The sequence below is a fragment of the Ailuropoda melanoleuca genome, unplaced genomic scaffold, assembly GCF_002007445.2.
Source record: "Ailuropoda melanoleuca isolate Jingjing unplaced genomic scaffold, ASM200744v2 unplaced-scaffold11312, whole genome shotgun sequence".
NCBI classification, from domain to species: domain Eukaryota; kingdom Metazoa; phylum Chordata; class Mammalia; order Carnivora; family Ursidae; genus Ailuropoda; species Ailuropoda melanoleuca.
The window spans coordinates 146-10305 of NW_023179741.1; the positions used below are offsets into that span (position 1 = coordinate 146).

The following is a 10160-nucleotide window of genomic DNA, read 5'->3' on the forward strand; positions in this document are numbered from 1 at the left end:
TTATTCCCTGGCCTGCCTTAGGGCCAGAAAATGTCTTCCTCGTCTTTGTGGCCCCAGCCCCGCACCTTCCACGGGGTGGCCTCACAATAAACATCTGTTGTGGAATGAATGAATCGAGCCGTTCACACTCATACTTTAACCTACCAACCCACAGCATTGTAATACTCACTTGATTCTCTGTAAATGGCCTGTAAAAATGAAATGTATTTTAAATATTTGTCAAAAGAATCCAACTTTGTGCCTAGTGTTCAGCCCTCATACGTTCAATAGTAGCGCCTCACCCAAACGCTTTATGTCTCTCAGAGGATGAAGCTACTGGCAGACCAGTCCCTGAAGCTCACCCAGGAGTGCACCGCAGGTGCTCCCCATGCTGCAGAGACACTCCTCCTCTTCCTGTTCCGCGCCCCTCCCAGCGCAGCACGAACGGGTCAGGGCACAGGTGTAGACACGTGTGGTAAGAAGTCAGCAGACAATCGAATGGCAGGAGGGGGCTTTAATTCAGTCACGGTTTGTCCCCCCGACCTTGTTCTCCCCCATATCATACACTTCCTACGAACACACCTCCAGACGCTGATGTCAGTGCGAGTGAAGAAGGGTAAGGTGTACCTGCACCACTGTGTGCAGGGGTCCCAAGGCCCCTGATCAGTCTGTGGCTCACCTGCTCCTGCCTAAACTCTTTCTGAGCCTCCACCGTCAGCAAGCCTGGACTCAACATCCACCCAGGACGGAGCTGAGACCAGAGTCTCCCTCTGTTTTCCGGAAGGAAGAACTGTTACCTAGCTTACTCCTCCAGCCCCGTCGCCCTTCTTTGCTGCCCCAGTGGCCCCCACCATTTCCTCACCGCCCTCTGTTTCTGTCTCCCCTCAGGCCGGCAGGATCCAGAGTAATCCCATGCTGATCAGGAACAAGCAGCTGTGCTCCACGTGTCGAGAAATAAAAATGGTAAGTCAGTGGGGTGGCAGAGATGAGCGTGGGGATCCCAGGACACAGCACAGCCCCTCCCCCGCCAGAGCCCCGTGGGGAGACAACACTGTTCGCAGGGAAGGCTGCAAATGAGGACTTGTTGGCCCTGGGAGACCATTATCTCAGACAATATGATAAACCCTCCCCATTTTCAACAAACCAAAGGATGAATTAGGGTAGGTGAGTCAGAGGGGTAGAGATGAGATGAGCCACTTTACTCGGAGATCCTACCATCGCTACACTGCTGTAGGGGGTCAGGAGCTTGTGGACCATCCCCCCAACACAACACAGCACCCACCCCCACAACACAGCCCGCCTCTACCATTACAGTCGTGAAGCAAGCAGCTTCGTCTTTGGATATATCAATTCAATCCGCACCTCAGAACGAAAGCTAAGGAAAGATTCCACAGTACTTTCCAGCTAGTGGGGGGTGTCTGTAACTGGTGGTGCAGAATGGTGGGGGGTGAAGGATAGCAAGGGGGTCTGGAGGAAACGAGGACAAAGCTCTGCCATCTGTCACAGCTGCTGCAGAAAGAGGCCTGTGTCTGGAAGGATGCTGTACGGGTCAGTGTTAGGACTTGGGTCAGTTTAAGGATTAGGATTAGGGTGAGTCAGCCTTGGGTTGAAGGTTAATTTGGCTAAACGGTTAGGTTTGGGGTAGGGGTTGAGCAAGGGTCTCTACCATTCTGATATCCTATGATTCCCCTTTGGCTCTGGGCTGATGTACAATAAGAGGAAGGGCCAGGAGGAGAAGAAAATCAGGAGAAAGAAGAGAGCCTCCTTTGATGAGTTAATGGCGAGAGTGCTTTGACTAATAGGATATGAAAGAGACCAGCCGTTTGTGAAATTTTTCTGTGGGATTTGGAAATTTAACTGAAGTAACTGACAAAGGTGTATCTGAAAGTTACAGTCTGTGTGCACATTGTACTTAATCAGGATCACAGTGTTCAGTAATGGCATTGACTGGAATCTGGGAGGCTGGGATTGGGATTTCTCCTGGTCTTATTCCTGGAATCACTGTGTCCACATTTAGAATGCACTGACCCTGGGCCCAAGCTGGCTTCGGCCAGCTGGCTCGCTTGGGACTTCAGCAGCTGCTCTCTTTCTCAAGACCTCTTCTCCGACCTTCACCCTCACCCAGGCTTGACCGGAGTAGAACCACACACTGGTTTTACCGTTCACTGCAGATCCCCAAAAGAAAGACTTTAAACGCGGAAGTCAGAATCAGTGAATGCCTGGTAGGAAACTGTAGAAAGAAAACGAGCATGAAATAAACACCCTTACTTCCTACGTGTAACAGCACTTCAATGTCCTCCTGGGGTTGGGGCCCTATCTGCTGTAGTCACTGAGACCCCTCTTTTCTCGGCAGGGGGCTGAAGGTAGATGCTGGGGAAGATATTAAAAGACTCCTAAAAATAGAAGGAACTTCCTCAACCCAATAAAGCGTATCTATGAAAAACCCACAGCTCACATCATACTCAATGAAGAAAGACTGGATATTTTCCCTTTAGATCAGAAACAAGGCCAGGATGTCCAATCCTGCTGCTTCCGTTTAACATTGTACTGTATGTTTTAGTTGGGGCAGTTAAGACACGAAAAAGAAATAAAAGGCAACCAGATTAGAAAGGAAGACATAACACTGTATTTGCAGATGGCATAATCTCATATCTGGAAAGTCCTAAGAGACCCACAAAAAACAATTAAAGCTAATAAATGAGTATAGCAGAGTTACAGGACACAAGGTGAATATACGGAAATCAGTTCTCTTTCTATAGACTAGCAATGAGCTATCCAAAAATGAAATTAAGAAAACAGTTCCATTTGCAATAAGCATCAAAAAATTAAAATACTTAGGAATAAATTTAACAAAATAAATGCATGACTTGTGCATCAAAAGCTATAAAAAATCATGTAAAGAAATTAAAGACATAACTAAATGGAAAAAAGGCATGTTTATGGATTTTTAAGATGGCAATACTCCCAAATTGATTTGCATGTTCAGTGCAATCCTCCTCAAAACCTCACAGGACGTTTTTGAAGAAATTGACAAGCAGATCTTAAAATTCATGTGGAAATGCAAGAAATACAGTACAGCTAAAACAATCTTGAAAACAAAGAATAAAGTTGGAGGACTCACGCTTCCTGATTTCAAACCTACTATAAAGCTACAATAATCAGGACTTTGTCGTGCTGTCATAAGGATAAGCATATAGATCAATGGAATAAAATTGAGAGTCTAGAAATAAAACCTTACATTTGTGAACAACCAAAAAAAATTTTGACAGGAGAAAATCAAATTTAATTATATAATATGGGTTCTCCCCAAGAATAAGAGGTCCTGAACAACTGATTTTTGACAAAGGTATCAGACAATTTAATGAGGAAAGAATAGTCTTTTCAGTAAATGATACAAAGACAATTTTATATCCATAAGCAAAAGAATGAAGTTGTGCCCCTCCCTCACACCATATACAAAAAATAACTACAAGTAGATCACAGACCTAATTGTGAGAGCTAGAACATCAAACTCCTAGAGGAAAACATAGGTGTAAATCTTCATGACCTTGAATAAGGCAATGGTTCCTTAGATATGACACCAAAAGCACAAACAATAACAACAAAAACTACCTAAATTCACCTTCATCAAGTTAAAAACTTCTTTGCTGCAAAGAACATCAAGAACGTGAAAAGACAACCCACAGAATGGGAGAAAATGCTTGCAAATCATATATCTGAAGAGGGACTAGAATCCAAAATATATTTTAAAAAAGTTTACAACTCAACAATAGAAAGACAAACACCCCAATTTCAAAATGGACAAAATGGACAAAAATTTGCATAAACATTTCTCCAAAGAAGATATGCAAATGGCCAATAAACACATAAAAGATGCTCAACATCATTAACCACTAAGGAAATGCAATTGAAGTCATAATGAGATATTATTTTAAACCCACTAGAATGCCCATAATAAAGAAGCAGACAATAACAAGTGTTGGCAAGGATATGGAGAAATAGGAACCCCCATACATTGCGGGCAGGAATGTAAAACTATGCAGCTGCTTTAGGAAACCGCAATTGGCAATTCCTTAAAAACTTAAACATAGAGTCACCATATGACCCAGCATTTCCATCCTAGATATATACCCAAGAGAACTGAAAACGTTTGTACAAGAATTTGTACAAGAATGTTCATAGCAACATTACTCATAATAGCCAAAAAGTAAAAATACCTCGAAGGTACATTAACTGATGAATGCATAAACACAATGTGATTCATACAATGGAATATGATTCAGCCATGAAAAGAAAGGACTTATATATGCTATAACCTGGACAAACCTTGAAAACATTGTGTTATGTAAAAGAAACCAGATAAGTAAAGGCCATGTGTTATATTGATTTCATTTTTATAAAATGTCCAGAATAGGCAAATCTGTAGAAACAGAAAATAGAGAGTGGTTGCCAAGGACATGGGGAATGAATGAATGGAGAATGCTAATGAGGACAGAGTTTCTTTCTGGGCTGTGGAACATCTTCTGGAAGTAGATAGTGGTGATTGTTGTGCAACTTTGTGACACTACTAAAAGCCACTTGACTTGTATGCTGAGATTGTGAATCTTATGGTGTCTGAATTTAAAAAAAGATTAGCACTAGAAAAATATTTTTAAAAATAAAAGCACAAATGGGACACCTGGGTGGCTCAGTCGGTTAAGCATCTGCCATTGGCTCAGGTCAAGATCCCAGGGTCTTGGGATCAAGCCCCACGTTGGGTTCTCCACTCAGTGGGGAGCCTGCTGCTCCCTCTCACCCCCCCCGACTCGTGCTCTCTCTTGCTATCTCTGTCTCTCAAATAAATAAATATTAAAAAAATAAAAGCATAAAGTGGATGAATATCAAAAAAAGAAAAATCCTAATAGGACCTGGCTTGTATGACTACTCATACTCCTGTGTATGAGTACCCTGGGCCAGGAGCTCAATTATTTAACGTGGAAGAAATTATCTACTGAAAGTTATGGCTCTGAGTCACCAGGGATATCCACCGTAATTTTATGTAAATTGTCTCTTATTAGGTGTCTGCTCTAAACAGCTCATCTTCCCCTTAAAACGTCTATTTTGTAGTCCTTCTGTTATGTGCATTGCTCTCTAATACACACTTTCAAGCCCCTTCAAAGTAGAATGTCAAGCTGGACATACTGTAGGGAGCCATCTCCAACATAAGTATGTTCATTGGTTTCAAAAGTCTATTTATGTAATTCAGTTTATTTCAACAAATATTTATTGACTGCCTACCATGGGACAGGGACTTAGGTAATAGCTCAGCTACAAAGGACAAAAAAAATAAAGAATAAGACACAAGCTCTACTTTCAAGGAGCCAACAGGTAAACAAGTAATGAATTAAAATGATGACTAGAGATAGAAATAAACCTGGTAGGATTAAACAGGCATGGAAAGTAGATATCAGAGAAGTCTTCCCAGAAGGAGAAGATGCATGGTTTTCAAGACTGAATAGGAGTTCCCCACATGACACACTTCTTCTCAGGGACAAAATGCTCTCTTTGGTAGCTTTGTTCTGGGGTAGCCCCATAGCCCACTCATGCATACAATAGCACTAGCCAGATCTAGGGGCTTTTGAAAAGGGGTCACGCAAATAGGAGAAAGTAGAGAATTTCCTCCATCTTTCTTTCAACAGAGCCAACTTCAGAAGAAATTTTAAAAAGACGGTCTGTCTCTTTCATTCTCACCCCTTTTATGTATGTAGAAACCTCTTCTCAGGTTCTCACCAAAGCCTTTGCTGTCCTCACTACTCCCACATGCTCCCGTTATCGGATCATTTCTTTCCTCCCTCTCCCCTCCCTTCCCCTCAGCTAATGAGTTACAACAATCTGATTAAATACCGTAAGTGATTGGCATTTCTATAGAACTAATGTTCAGACTCTTCCCTCCCTTCAAGCATCTCCGAAGGCCCTTAACACATAGTAATTTGCAGGTTTGTTGTGTCATACATTTAAAACACAAGTCACTCGATGAATAGCCCAGCTGAACACCTGCACCCACATCTTGTGATTATCTTTTCATTGTCATGGCTACGATATCTTTTGAGAAGTAATGGGGAAAAATGATTCTTTGTAAAATCCTGAGCTCCAAAAGAAAACCAATATTTAGTGCCAGTAACAAATCTGGACAAGATCAAGAAAATAATGTCTTAATCAGAAATACTGTAACTGTATAATTTATTTTAGTCCTCTAGGAAAGGCACACTTAAAACTTTCAAGTGTGCTTCAAATGGGTTCATTCATTCACTAATTTGATCGACAGATATTTCTTGAACAGGCACTGTGTTAGAACCTGGAAATACAAAAATAGGGACATAGTCTCCGCCCCCCGTGAAGCTGAAAGTCTGTGAGGGAAACCAGACATTAAGCAAGTAAATACAATAGAAACCTTAGGAGTATTCTAGTAGAGGAAGCTTAAGGAACAGTGAGAACGGAAGGCAGAGGATTACCTAACAGTGCTCCAGGAGTCAGTGGTGTCCGTGAGAGGCTGACAGGTGACCTGAGACCTGAAGAATGTTGGGGGTGAGCTAAACAAAGAGAATTGGAGGCTTAACCAATCTTGAGGTTTCTAACTTCAAAATCTGATAACCAGGGAAGAACATGAACCCTATGGCTTGTGGGCAGGTGATCCCCTCTGGTTCATTCATATCACAAAAGAATATTAAATACAATATGAAATTCAACTTGAGTTTGCTAAGGTGGTGCATTGTTTGTTTAAGTTGGAACAGAGTTTTGGACAATGTTCTAAATGAGACTTTCTTTCTCAGGTACAACCAAGAACTATGACAATCCCTCATAATCTGAAACTATCCTTTGAGAACTTTATGAGTCACAGGTAAGTCTAAGATTTTAATCAGGACATTATTTTAATTCCGTTTATATCAGTTTGGGGACCCAGAACAGTGGACTGAGAAACATGGTAAGTAGAGTGTTCAGGGAATGCTTAGAGAATGGGCTTCTTGACTGGTTTCATTTCCTGGTTAAACCAGAGAGTTAGACCAAAAAAGTTGTTTTCACCTTTTTGCTTGAACAGCTATTGAAATTATGGTAGAAAGTATAATCTACCTTTCTGCCTTCCCAAGAACAGTACAAGGAAGAGGCTACGAGACTCCTTTGGTAACTCAGGCAGAACTGAGTACAAATTCTCTGTGGAGGTGACTTACGTAATTCAGAAGGTACAGGACATCACACATGATTGTTCTCAGCCCAGGACATCCTCTGCACTTTTCAGTAACTAAAAGTCCTGTCATCAGTTTGGTTGTCATTTGCTGCTTTCTTATCAAGTATATAAAAAACAAAGCCCAGTTGGATTTCAAGGGTTTTTTCCCCCCCTGCATTTAACCAGCAGAAAAGGAAAACAGATTCTAATGAAGCTTTTACGTCGTTAAAAAGCTCAAAATACAGACTCACCCTGCATAAGACACCAATGTAAGTAGACTTGCCTTTCAGTCGATGGTGGGAATGTAAGCACACAGTCACAGTCAGATTTGATGTGACCAATTAAAAAGTTATATGTGATCTAATGACAATCTTCAACTTTTTTTCCTCGTAGAGAGAGCAATAATATGGAAAAATAGGTCTTTTTGTAACCTTATGTTGGAGAGCAGTAGCTGTTATGATTCCTTTTATGAAATTTGCTCCAAGCTGCAGTGTAGACTCAGATGAATGGAATCCACGTGTTGGGCACCTGGCCCAGAGACACAGGGTCAAGGAGGAATGAGTAGTGTATTTGAGCACAACACGCTCCAGCACTAATAACATTTACCTGCAACATTCCCAAAGCTCCTATCAGATCATAATAAAAGCAATTCAAATAAATATTCTGTAGAGACTTTAAATAGAAAACAGAACAATCTAAAGTCCGGGATTTCTGAGCAAGAGTTTCACTCTTCTAGGACAGAAACTTTTGAAATCTGTTGTCCCAGTTCATTTATCCTGCAATCTTGATATTTTAAATAAAGTCCCATATTCCAGAATCATTAGCTGATCTTAAACAAGTAGGTCTTATTCCTTGAGCTAGACTAAGGATTGAACCAATCCTAAAATCACACCTACACCAATCTGAGGTATCATTAGATGGGCTATTTTTTTTTTCAATGTAATGAAAGAATATAGACCACTTCTTTTTGAGATTTAGCTAGTGTGACTATAACATAAGGTCCTGGTTCTCTTTGTAGCTTATAAAATCTGTCCTCACAGTTTTTGAGTCTCACTATATATGGGTAGGTAGATTGCCCTTACTGAAATAAGAATTTTTAAAAAGTGACTTTAATTGTAACCATTGTAGAAATTAAGTGATATTTATTGAATGGAAGGAATGAAGGAAAGAAGGAAGGGGGGGAGAAAAAGAGAGAAAGGAAATATGAGTGGAGAGATATATATTTGTTGATTTATAGTGCAAACAAATCTTAAATGACTCAGTCTTAGAAATACCACCTTCCTGTTTTTTCAACACAGGTAATAGAAAGGATTTTTCTTTTTCTTAGTCCCATTAATTCCCCCAATGGCAATTGAATAAAATAAACTGGCCAGATGGGCCATATTTTTGGTAGCAAAGCAAAAATAATCTTGGAAAATCTTTGTAGAAATGGAAACAATGAAATGAGTGCAGAGACTTAGATATCCCATCAAAGTTTAAAGGTTTGGCAGTCTTTAGAAATTAAGCAATTTAATGTAGAAATGGTTTGGACTCATACCATTTTGGTCAAGAGTCACTTCCATAGCCTTAGCCACCAGGAGAAATAGGAGATGTGGTCCAGACATTTTCTCTAAAATTGGAAGGCGGTATAGGTGATGGGGATTAAGGAGTAGACTTGTGATGAGAACTGGATGATTAAAATAAAAACTAAAAAAAATTTAAAATAAATAAAAATATTCTTTATAAAAACTTTATTTAGGGGTGCCTGGTTGGCTGAGTTGGAAAAGCATGCTACTCTTGATCTCAGGGTCATAAGTTTAAGCCCCATGTTGGGTGTAGAGATTACATAAATAAATAAATAAATATTTTTTAAAAATTTATTTAATCAAAGTTGGATTGACAACACGGTATTTCTAAATGGTTTCTGTCTTGCTTTAACAACATTCAACATTAGAGAAACCCAGTCTCACAGAATAATATTGATGGGAATAAAAAAAAGAGATTTTAAGGCAAAAAAGTAAAAATAAAATAATAAGAAGGTTCTCACCAAAATATTCTGCTTTGCACTTGAAGGGTAGATTACTGATCTGGAAGAGTTGTTCATTTTTTTCTGGAGACTGGAGGATTCTTGTTCCTTCTATTCTTAGACCATACATGTTCTGACAATGAATAAAATATTTTTTTCAATGAAGTGTTTATCAAAGTCCATCAAAGTGAGAGAGCTTGAGATGTCCTGTTCTCTGGCCCTGTCATCTAATACTGTGGCAACGGGGTCTGAGCACCAGGTTAACAGGTGCTGGTTTCAAGAGAGCATCTGTGTTTTAAAATGTATAAAGGCACATTCCTTTCCACCAAACCTTAGCCACATAACTGATGTGTTTTCTTGCTTCTTCCAAACAGAATGATGAGTCTTCATCCACCAAAAGCCCCAGCTGTATCCAAATGTTCCCGTAATGACATCTCAAGAGGTTGGTGTTCTGTTAGAGTACTTGTAGTGGGGGGACATACTACCCCCAGAGTAGTAGGATGAAAAGTTTAATCCCTAAGATAGTTGCTAAATTTTCTGAACAAGTTCCCTCTGTCGGCCCCTTTCTCTTTTCACGTTCTGCTTCTGGCCTGTTTTGCTTGCTCCCTAGCCCTCCCTTCAGGCCAGCCCCACCTGTCCCCTCTCCGGGCCTCACTGAACTACATCTGTGCCACGTTCCTTCTCAGATCTTCTCCATGCCACACGACTCTGCCCCGTTCTTTCTAAAAAGCCCCATAATCTACTTGCTGACAAATTTTCATGGAAATGAGGCACCAAGTAGGTAATTCCCTTTCAGGCAGTGAAGGTGGGGAAGGAACTGCATCCCCACACCCTTGGAATGGCCTCTCCAAAGCCCTGAACTTCCCACCCCACAGGCTTCCTAATCACCTGCCTTCTGACAGCTGCCCAGACCTATTCTTCGGGCCACTTGCTATTAATAGACAAAAAGCAGCTTCTGCTCCAGCTTCAGCATTG

General features: G+C 40.7%; 1 long non-coding RNA gene across 1 annotated transcript; it reads left to right on the top strand.

Annotated features, from left to right (window-relative positions):
- The first annotated feature begins 456 nt into the window (after positions 1–456).
- Positions 457–9891, top strand: LOC117797695. The gene is made up of 4 exons (XR_004622653.1): positions 457–595; positions 868–942; positions 6789–6856; positions 9560–9891. It is a non-coding gene; the product is annotated as an uncharacterized LOC117797695 (long non-coding RNA).
- Positions 9892–10160: the final 269 nt, after the last annotated feature.